At 38.5% G+C, this 12,098-nt stretch overlaps 1 protein-coding gene across 2 annotated transcripts in view; it reads right to left on the minus strand.

The window, feature by feature from the left end:
• CSNK2A1 (casein kinase 2 alpha 1) overlaps positions 1-7,791 on the minus strand; it is a 55,174-nt gene extending 47,383 nt beyond the window's left edge. For both annotated transcript variants that reach the window (XM_051979463.1, XM_051979462.1), the window contains exon 1: positions 7,646-7,791. The gene's annotated coding sequence lies outside the window, so the exon portion shown is untranslated. The remainder of the gene's footprint in view (positions 1-7,645) is intronic.
• Positions 7,792-12,098: the final 4,307 nt, after the last annotated feature.

Genomic DNA, 12,098 nt, shown 5'->3' on the forward strand with positions numbered 1-12,098 from the left:
GCAGGCCAAAAAACAACAACAACAACAAAACAAACCCCCCCAAACCAAAAGTAATGCAAAAAAAATTTTTTTTAAAACAAAAATCAAGCAAGACTCAAATGAAGAAATGAGAAAACTCAATCTCTCCCCACCTCCAATGGAGGTGGAAGTCCACCGGTGAATATACTGTGTTGTGTTGACTTTTTTTCCCTCTCTAAATCTATTTTTCTCTCTATTTATAATTATATGGGATGGCTTTCTGGGTAGGGAAGAGGGAGACCTGCTTTGGATAATTATGATGATCAAAGAAATAAAATATATCAATCAAAAACAAACAAAAAAAGCCAACAGTTCAATTTGTCTCATGAGGCTATAAAAATAATTGCCACAATTCCATTTAACTACTTGGAAACTTCTGCCTGTACAGATTTGCTAAATTTACATTTAGAAATTATAATTCTTAGATTTATAGCATTAGAGTTTGAAAAAATCTTTAAAAACCATTTAGCCCAACTACCTCATTTTGTAAGTCAGGTAACAAGACCCAGAGAAGGAATGTGACTTACTAAAGTAAAACTTCAGAAAGTAGAACAGACATTTTGAAGCCTTGCCTCTTAATTTCAACCATCAAATCAAGTACTCTCTATAAACCTTTGATTCTTCACTTCCAATACAGAAAATTAATAAAGTATTTCTATGACCTGGTACAATACACTTACACCTTTCTTAACTTGTTTCTCCACCTGTAAAACAAGAGAATTGATCAGATAATCTCTATGGTCTCTTCCAACTCTAAATTCTATGACCACAAAAATTTTGTTTAAGATAACTGATACAGTAAAAGATGAATGCTTTCAAAGAAAGACTTTCATTTTATAAAAAAATTAAAGAATTGGGAGCATACACTAATAGCAGTGTACTGCTTCAGATTTTTAGAAAATTAGTTAGTATAACAGATAAGAGTGCAAGGCCTGTAGTCAGGAAACCTGAGTTCAATATGGCCTCAAACTTACTAGCTGTAACCCTGGGAAAGTCACTTAATCTCTGTTGCCTCAGTTTCCAATTGTAAAACAGGGATAAGCACCTAACTTCACAGTTTCTTTCCTTCCCTAAGATGCTTAACAAATGTTCTTTTAAGATTGAATTTGCAAATTACTTTGAATTTATAGATTTCAAACAATTTTTAAACTATCATCTGCAAACTTACCTTCTTCTAGTTAAATTATTAAATTATTATGACCATATAGAATTTTACTTTCACAATGAACTCTTAATTTTGGAAGCATGAGAAATCATATTTAGAAACCAAGAGTAATCCAAGTTTAACTTAATATAACTAAATATATAAGAATATGTTTCAACCCCACCCCTTCACACTGCTAAACAAATATAATCATCTTAGTGTACTAGTATATTACACCATTCCTTGTTCGTTCACACACTCCCCTTTAGAAACTCTCCACTACCTATTAAAATACAAACTTCTCTTCCTCACTTTCTGACCCTTCATTCTATCACTTGTCTTTTCACCTTTATTTTTATCTTACTACATTCTATACTAAATTGCCCCTTTCAACTTTCATCTTAGCCACGTTCTTGCCCTTCTGTTTCAAATACACAATTCTACCCTCTTCCACCTCAATTATATCTGCTGAAATTCTTCTCTTTAAGACCCAGTTCAGATGTCACTTTTCTAGCTTAATATGCTCTTACTCTCCTGGAATCTTAAGTCTAACATCACTATTTGAAACTCTCCCGTGAAATGACAGTTTCTTTCTTATTCATTCATTTATTTATTTATTTTGCTGAGGCAATTGGGATTAAATGACTTGCCCAGGGTCACACAGCTAGTGTTAAGGGTTTGAGACCAGATTTGAACTTAGTTCCTCCTAACTTCAGGACTGGTGTTCTATTCACTGCACCACCTAGCTGCTCTCCTCCCTGCCCCTTTCATTTCTTGAAAGTAGGGACTGTACTTTTAAAAATGAACCTATTCCAGCAATAAGTTCCAGGACTTTCACAAAGAAATTATATCCACATGTACACAAAGCTGCTTCATGTTTGTTGTCTTGAACTAAAACCTAACTGTAAATCTTTATATTTAATGTTCAGCTCAAAATTTTCCAGATAGAGTCTTCCCAAAACTGTCTTTAGATAGGGTGAGGGGTTGGAGAGAAGGAAAAGAGAAATAAGGAAAAATAAAGATATCTAATAGACAAGGCCTCCTGGTTTACTTATCTGAATGGGATTAGTTGGGCAGGTACAGTGTTATAAAAATCAGCTTAAAAAGAAAAAAAAGAAGCAGATGCTATTTCCATTTATTACATACAGAGTTATAAAAACAGAGAGCAAGTAATGATAAGACAGGTCCCAGCCCTGGGGAATTTATGGCCAAGAACACTGACAAAGTACAGTAAACAAGAAAGCAGATTGGTGGATCCTCTCAGAGGATAAGGCAGGCAGAAGAGACAAACATTAATGCAGAAATATGCCTCAAGAGACCAACGCATCTAACTAGTCACACAATATACCAGGAACCCCCCAAGTTTTATTTCTTGAGATCCTACGATATAAGACAATTCTGAACCTGGTACAAGGATCTCCCAGGAACATGAAGGGGTGTGTGTGTGTGTGTGTGTGTGTGTGTGTGTATGTTTTAAACCGTATCAGAGATGAGGTATATTCTAGCCATTTTAAGAGATAAATAGCTCTTTAAGCAGTCTAAAGTGTACTGCCCTAGAAGAACTGTATATCAAGAAATTTCATTTAAATGGAAATGCTAAGTTTGAAGATCTATCTTAGTACTGAATTACATCCTTTGTAACAGTCATTACTGATAATGGCCTCAATTAAATGAATTAATAAAGGTCATGGAACTTCTAAAATTTAAATTACGAATACCTTTCAGAAATTATATCCACATGTACACAAAGCTGCTGAAACACTTCAGAAAGTTTCTGTATTGTAGAAAACCTTAGAGTCAAGTCTGCAATGCTGGGTTCAGTCCTACTCACTTGAGTAAAAAACCTTATCCAAGTCATTTCTCCTTTCTAGTAGATCTGTAAAAAAGTAAAGGATTTGACTCTATGTTTGCAATGGTCACTTCCAATCCTGATGCTCCATGGGGTAAGAAAGATATATCTAGACCTTGCCTGCCATGATTTCTCTCACATTAAAAACTGGGAGGGACCTAGGATCTCCTAATCCAACCTTCTCTCTTCTTAGAAATGAAGAAACTGAATCATTTTTTGAGTCCGTGCCATTTGGGATATACAACAATTGTTATAAGTACAATGTCCAAAAGACATTCATGGCAAATCTTGTATGCTGATTTACTGGAAAAATTCATAAAATATTTACATAACTGAAAATTTTTCTGTAATTTCCCCTTTATTTGAATAACAAGATTCATACTTTAAGACTCAATTTCTGAGTGTTTAAAGATATATAATAAATATTAAAAATTCATTTCTGGGTTGCTATTTTAGCAACTAGAAAATACTGCTACAAAAAATTCTGAATCACCCATCAGTGCACACAATTATAATTTCAGAGCATTCACACTATTCACTTTTCTTAACAAACTAAAATTTATCTAAGAAAATCCATCAGGAAATTGCCAAACCAGAAAAGTTGTAAAAACAGATGTATCTCCAAAAAAGATTGGTTTTAAAAACCCAGAATTATAAAACTGGGTAACAAACATCTTTAAACTAGAAGATTAACCTTTACTTTAGAAAAGGCATAAATATTTCTGTTCACAAGAGAAAGAATATTAACACAGTTGTTTAAAAAAAAGTTTGCCCACCATAGCAACAGTTACTAGGTAAGTACCTTATGTGTAGGAGCCAAGAAAAAGCAGCAAAATGCCACTCTAGCATCTATCGACACTGTGAATCTTTCACTCTCGAACTTTTTTTTTTACAGGCCTAACAATCTTTGACATCTAGAACATAAGAAATGATTACTCAACAGAGAAATCTGCTAGAATCTACTCTAAGGATTAAAAAATATAGGGAGAGAAAACAACCACCCTGCATCCATAATCCAACTCAAAATCTTTCTTTAATAAGAATTTTGTCTTAATAATCTTAAAGAAAATTCTTCCTTATTTGCAACTGTGATTGGCCCACATTTTCCACTATTAACACAGCCAAGTGAGAAAATACTTTATACTTTGCTAGCTTCATCTATCCTTAGCACTCAAAAGTACTATTAATTCATTCTAAATACTCCTGTAAGACAAAGATGGTAAACAACTTACTCAAGGTCACCCAGGAAATTAGTGATAGGCTAGAAACAAAAATCCCAGGACTTCTCATTTGAAACTCACTTGTCAAAAGAAGGCTTATCCAATACTGGGTAAAAGTTACACCAGTTAATATGCAAACCTGTGTGCTCATACACATATTGCCCTGGGACCGCAGTGCAAATGTAATTAAAAATGTTGGACCAGCTAGATGTTGCAGTGGATAGAGCACTGGCCTGAGGAATAAAGAGGACCTGAGTTTAAATCCAGCTTAAGACCATTTATTAGCTGTGTCACTCTAGGCAAGTCACTTAACCCAATTTGCCTCACTGAAAGAAAAAGAAATCGGGGTTCTAGTCCCTTATCTACCACTAATTAGCTGTGGGAACTCCAGCAAGTGTCTCATTCATTTTCTCAAATTTACAAAATCTACAAAATAAGGGAAATAAGGTCTTTGCTTCTATGAGATTGTAAACAAAGATTGCATTACCTTCCTCTTTAATTAACTATGTAACATAGAAATTCACATAGAAAAAACTCTTAAAGATTACCTAGTGGCAGGAGTTCTTAACTTATATTGAGCTACATTTTAAAAACATTCTGATAACTTTATTTCAATGTGTTTCCTTTGTAATTGTACATTCTTTTTATGCATATTATTCTGAGTAGTCCACTAGAGGTTGCACTTTGTCACCCTTGTCTCTTTAGCTGTCGTTCCCTTCTTTCCCCTCCCCCCCCACACCACCTGATCTAGTAAGATGAGAAAACTGGGGCCTTAAGTAAAGTGACTTGCTGAAGGTCATAGTGACTTCCCATTACAAGTATTCTTTCAGTTAGTTACTTCCTCTCACATTTTACTCAGGTCTAATTCTCCTTCATTTCAGAACCCCCTACCTTAAAAATCTCATTACTTGTTTTCACTTTTATACAAGTTGGTTAAAGTAAGACTAAAAGGCATTTCTCCAAACACTAAATACAACATTCTGCATAATTCAGCAGGTTTCAGACCTGACTCCTAACCTGGAATTGAAGGTGACAAAAGAAATCCATAGGCCTTTAAAGAGATCATAGTCTTGGGATGTCAATACAAAAAATATGGGTAAAAAATAGTAGGACCCTTCCCATAATCTCTAAAGGTTACCAATTGGAAAAATACTACCATTGTACAGTTTTTATTTCTAAAAAGCTGACACTGAATTGTAATCTTGATCGTGCTGATAACATTTCTATTGGGGAATATAAATTAATGGGGACAAAGTGAGAACATCTCTATAAGCTTCACATTAAACATAATTTTTTTCCCATAAAGTTTACTATGGTAGACTATTCTTATGGAATAAGAAAAAACTACCATTTCTGAAAGTTCCATCAAAACAGAACTAAACTTATATTTTGCCACATGTTAATGGTTATTTTTTCCACCTTTGAACTGTGACACAAATATTAAAAAGCAAAGACTGTCATGTTGGCAGAATATTTTAAGTGTCAAGATGCTACCCAAGTATCAGTCGGCCAGGCACCTCAAAAGTTATTCTTTGTTGTCTTTGTTTTTTAGAAAGTTATTCCCAACAATTTTTTCAGCTCTTATCTACTAAAGACTTGGAAGATGAGTTCTCAAAGGAATTCATTCTTTAATTAAAAAGAATATAAAAGGAAAAGGCAGGATATTAAGTTAAATTTTCAAACATGAAGGCAAAAGTGAAAACAAGGATATTCTGGAAGGTAGTGGGTAGCAAACAGGAGAACTAAAAATATCCTTATGGAGAGTAATTAATTACCAGCTGTTATTAGCCCTTAAGAAGCAAGAGAATTGTCCATACATGAATCCCTTCCTCAACTTTGGGCCTCTTTTCCTCTCTACCATCAGTCCTTTACTAAAAAACAAACAACAACAACCAAAAAAACCCCTCAAGTAGGATTATTTGTGACCTTGGGTAAAATCAGCTGCTCTGAGTGTCAATTTCTTCATTTGTAAAAGGAAGAGACTGGACTAGATTACTTCCAACATTTTAAATTCTATTATTTTAAATTTGTTTTAAGATAACTTGTTGCAATCTAATTTGATTCTACTCAGTTGTTCGAACAGAAAACATAAAAGGCAATTCGTTTTCCAAGTCAATATTTTACTACCCATCCCTATCCCTCCCCTACAAAATATTATGAAGCCAAATCATCAAAGTTGGAACAAGGCAAATCAATCCAGGTAAGCTGAAGGTGAAATTCTGGAATGGAGAAGATCAACAGCTACAAACAAGTTCTTGGAGGTGTTTCCAAGGACACTGGAGTCCAGGCCAAATTTTAACATTCAGCTCCAGGTCAGACTTGCCTGTCAAGTCAACTGACTTAAGAACAAACAGGTCATACAACAAGTAGGAAAAACATTTGGAAGTCTTGGTTCTTCTCAAGTTCTTGGTCTCCATTTTATCCAAGTGAGGGCTAAACCTATTAATAGCTATAAGTTCTATAAAATAAGGAAGCTAATTCCATTGAAAATATTTCCTTTGAGCCACCTGTTTCTTTCATTTTTTTCTTTTCCAAAACCCAAGAAGGCAACTTCACTTGACTGAACACTGTCCTCAACCACTTAAGAGTATATTCTACCCGCAGCTCCTCTCTACTGTCTAAATCCCATCATTTTTCTAATCAAGAAATTGCTGATCTTGTTCCATCCCCTCCCCCTACACACTTCACAAAACCTTAACTTAACCCTAATTCTTCACATGTTCATCAGTAACCATCTTTACAACTCTAACCCTCGACATAGACAAGGGGCCACCAGATCTACTCTGAATAAACTCTTTCCCTTATCTTTCCTGGCCTAAATCCAATCTCCAAACCATCTCTCAAACCACAACCCCACCCATCCTTCCTAGTCCCTCCACACCAGGGTCCCCCAGTCTCCACAGACCCCATTCTGGACTTCCCTCCAACTAACCCTCTGCCTTCGAGTGATCAGTAACCCCACCTCAAAGGTCTCCCTAGGATCCCCCCCTCCCTCCCTCCTCCACCTCCTGCAACACCATTCCCTCACCTCCCCCGTCAGCTGCCCCTCCCTCCCGCCCCACCCTTGTCTCCTCCCCTTTCCTTCCAGGCTGTCTCCCCCTCCCAGCCTCTCTACATCGAGGGGCTCCCCAGCCCCCTCCCACCCCAGCCTAACACTTCCAGATTTCCCCTTTTCCCTTTATGAAGGACTGCTCCTCGTACCCCAGGTTATCTTCGCCCGCCACCTCGGCTCCTAAGGGCCCCCCAAAAGGCGGCCCCGAAGGCTGCGCGCCCCCCCCCCCTTCCAGGGGGGGAACAGAGTAAAGGCGGCAGGCCCTCTAGGAGCAATTCGGAGAAGTCAGCTGAGGAGCGGACTCCATTCCTCTAATCCGAACCCACACTCCCAACCCCCCCCGCTCGTCCACTCCGCTTTACCTGTGGTGGTGGCGGCGGCGGCGGCGGCCGCTCTCCCCTCTCCTCACACAGACAATATGGCGGCGGCGGAGGAGGAGACACACGGCTGGGCCGCCAGCCGCAGGGACCAGAGCGAGGCTGCAGCCACCGCTGCCGGAAGCGGAACCCCGCCCCTTCCAAGCCGCCCGCCCTCCTGCAGAGAGGCGGGGAGGAGGGGTGGAACCGCTTCCGGCTCCGCCCCTAGTTGAGACTAAGTGAACGCTGCCATATTGGGTCATACTATATATTGTTTCGGGGGGGTGGGGTCCGTGCTCCCAGACGACATGGCGAAAGAAGAGAAGTACTTGGGGAAAAGTATGAGAAGAAGGTATATGAAACAAGTTTACATTGTTTTCTTTATAGTATTCCTCGAATAGCGCATAAGAAGGAAATCAAGTTAAATTCCCTCTCCCTCGTCTTCATCCTTGGTTCGGCCTAAACTAAGATGGATGGAGGTCACTACGGCTTCCTCCATACTCAAATCAGCTGCGGAAACTCATCCAGGCTGCAACTCCGCCCCTTTAGGAAATAGCATTCCGACCTCCAGAGTTTGTGGCAAAGCATTCTGGGAGTTGTAGTCTCCCTGCGCCGCCTCGGAAAGCTTTAGGGTTAGATTTAAGGTTCATGTGCGTTCTCCGTTTCAAAACTCCCCACTCTCTGGGAGAGGATGCAAAACGTTGTGAGGATAAAGGTTAGGGTAAGTGACGTCGCTATCCCTGAGCTGACGTCACGGTTTGGGGAGGGGTGCAACGCATTCTCTCCTGACACCTCCTGGGGTTGTCACCGTGGGGTTGGCAGGTGTGAAGACAAGGAGGCACTGCTGTCTCCCAAGGGTTATTTAGGGATCTAAAAACTTCTCGGCGGAGATTCCAGACTAGGCGTTGGGTCAGAGTTGTCAGGGGGGAGGATATGGGAAAGAAGGATTTTAGAGAATTTGATGTAGTCTTTTTTCTTCTCCGCTTTACCAATAATGAGATACACCTTGTCTTTTTCAATTCGGCAGCCATTAGCCACCTGGGGTCAGAGCCTGTGCTGGCTACGGGAGGTGTGGTTGGCTATGATACCTAGTGCTCTCTGCCTTCGAGGAGCTGACTGTCTAGTACACGAATAGTTAACATATAAGGTCAATAGATGCAAGACCAAGCAAAAGGTGACAGATGCATAAGAGGCCCAGATTATAATACACTCCCGTTGATAGATGGTCATAATTCTGTTCTTTCCTGCTTCTTCTACACATCAGTTTCTTCTTTGCTAGATCTTCCAAGTCATCCCCACTCACTGTGGGTATCTAATGGGATGCTCCATTGGCATGTCAACCTCAACGAGTCCAAAAAGAACTTATCTTTCTAGCTAAACCTTCTTGCTGATTTCCCCATTTCTGTCCAACTCACTACCATCCTTCCCTTCTGCTCCTGAATCTGTACTCATCCCATTACTCAATCTGTTGTCAAGTCTTGCCATTTCTATCTTCACAACTTCCTAGAAGCCCCCTTCTACCCACTCCCATAGCTGCCAAGGTACTAAATGCTCTCAATCAACCCCCTTTGAGGTTTTCTTGGTAAAGGCATTGGACTCATCTGCCATTTCCTTTTTCAGCTTCTTTTACAGATGAGGAACAGACTTGCACAGGACTACATAGCTAGGCAGTATTTGAGGCTAGATTTAAAGTCAGGTTTTCCTAAGTTCAGGTCTCATGCTCTATTCACTGAATCACCTCGCTGTCCTAGTTGCTTATCATCTCCTGGTTGGACAAATGAATCAAACTTCTGGTTGGTTTTCTTGCTTCTTATCTCTCCTCAAGGCCATCTATTTTCTACTCAAATTCCAAAGAGGTCTTCCTTTGCTGTAGGTTTAGTCATGTTACACAAACTCTTGCCCTCTCCATTCAATAAATTCCATTGGTTTCCTATTATCTCCAGGATCAAATATAAAGTCTTGTTTGACCTTTAAAACTCTTCACAATCCAGCACCTTCCTACCTTACATTGCCAGTCTTACATTGAATTCCCCTCATTTACATAAATTTAATAACACTGACCTTACTTCTGTTGTATCTGTCTTCCTTTTCACTGGCTGCTGGTTAGCTACACCTCTCTTCCTCAAAGGAGATGCAGTCTCTTCATATCCAACTCCTTGTTTCTCTGATTTCCTTCCAAAGTTAGCTCAAATCCCATCTTCTGTGAAAGACCTTTCTTCTAAGATTGCCTTGCTATATCTCTTATATGTACATAGTTGTTTGTATGTTTTCTCCACCATTAAAATAAGTTCCTTAAGGAAAGAGATACTTTTTTTTTCTTTAATGCCAGGTGTATGTTAAACTCTTACTAAATACTTGTGACTGACAGCCTCCTAACCTACATCAGCCAATCTGTTCAATGTTATCTTACTCTATTCCTTTCTCTTTGTGTTCCAGTGACAGTATCACAGGCTTAAAGCTACAAGGGACCTCAGAAATTATCTTACTCTACCTGATTTTACAGATAAGGAAACTAAAGCCATACAAGGTCACAAGTGCCAGAACCAGAATTTGAACCATGGTCCCCTGACCACAAATTTTTGCTTTTCCCAGTATAGTTCTGCCTTCTAAACAGGAAAGATTACAAGGAGGTTTCATAAAAGAAATAGTACTTGTTTTTACTGACTGTGGCCATAGTGGATAGAATTTTCCTTCCATGCCTACTTCCATCTCTTTTACCTAGTACCATCTGTTTTAGGAAGCCTCCTTAACCCTCTTACTCCTGCCAAATGATGTTTATCTTCCCCGATTGTGATACTTGGACATCTCAGTGCTTGTTATCTGAATGCTTGGACTTCTCCCCTTAACTCCAACCTCTCTCTTCACCTCCTTAGTTTGTAGTTTTTTGAGACCAAGTGCCAAGACCTAGCTATATTTGCATTTTTTTTTAAAGTGGGAAATGGGGGAGAGGAAGAAGCAATGGATTGAAGGCTGGTTTTGGAGTCAGGAAGACTTAGGTTCCAGTTATGACTCTGAAACAGGTTAGCTAAGACCAAATAATCTCTTTGTGTGTGCCTGAAGCAACTCTCTGAAGTATTGATGAAGTAAAAGGAATTTCACAACCAGGCTTCTCTAATATCCATGCTATTACAGATCAAACATTTCACCTGCTGTCAAAAATAAAAAATAACAAATGAACAAAACCCACTTCTAGTGAACTGACTTTAGCATATAGCAGTGGAGGGCACTGAATTGATATTTGTTGAATTATGTGCAAAGCACAGTGCTAGGAATAGGAGGTCAATCAAATCAAATAAATATTTGCAAATAAATAAATAAATGAATAGATGAATTTTTTTTGAACAAGAACTGATGATTTCGTTGATATAGGGAACTCCTAATGAGGAAATTCTCTACCATGACAAATCAGTATTTAGTCTGCAATTTATAGTTAAAAGCACTGAGAAATTGCATTACTTGTCAGTACATATCTAAAGTAGGGCTTGAATCCAGCTTTATCTAATTCTGAAACTATTGTTCTATCATATATAGATGTGTGTGTGTGTGAATAAGTAATATTGGGAGAGCAATTCAGTATATGTGAAAAATTCATAAGACAGATATGTCAAAAGGATGTTCATGTATTACATGAAACAGCTCATGGGCTAAATCAAATATGACAATAATATATGATTAAGCAACATGTTCTGAGTGATGTGGATTTTTAAAATTATAGGGAAGAGGGGGAGGGAAGTAAGGGCAGGATCTAAGGAGTTAAGAAGTTAGGGAGGAGCTAGGAAACAGCCAGGGAGGGGCCTACTCTAGCACTTCTAGATGACTAGGAATACCATGAGACAGGAGGAAATAGTATATGCTTTTTAGATATTCAAACAAGACAACAGAAACAGGATCAATGGATTAAAGTTCCTGTTCTACATCATATGCATATATATATATTTATATTTATATTTGTTATAATGCATACTGTATATTATTATGCATATAAGTACATATGTATATATTAAAAACTAGTAGCTGGGATAGTCAGGAAAGGTCTCCCAGAGGAGATGGCTCTTGATCTGATTTTTGAAGGACTTTTGGGATTCTAAAAGTCTGAGTTTAGGAGAGAGTGTCTTCTGGGTAAATGAGATAGTGTATGCAAAAGCTTGGGAGATGCAGCATCCAATATGAAATAGCTGTTGAGCTGATAGTAGAGTTCATCAAAAAGAATAATATGCAATAAGGTGGGGAAAGTCAACTGATACTTTATGGTTGCCAAGGATTTTTAATTCCAAATACAGTATTTGAGAAAGGTACAACATTGAAAAAAACGTTTCTACCTATCTAAAACTAAAAGGTGTGGGGGGAGGGAGGGGGAAAGTAGGCATATAGTGGATGAGTATTATGTAGATTATAAAATTCAGCTCAACAAACATTTTTCGTATGGCGAAATTTAGGCAAGGAAAGATCCCTGTTTTCT

The sequence above is a fragment of the Antechinus flavipes genome, chromosome 2 (assembly GCF_016432865.1).
Source record: "Antechinus flavipes isolate AdamAnt ecotype Samford, QLD, Australia chromosome 2, AdamAnt_v2, whole genome shotgun sequence".
Lineage (NCBI taxonomy): Eukaryota > Metazoa > Chordata > Mammalia > Dasyuromorphia > Dasyuridae > Antechinus > Antechinus flavipes.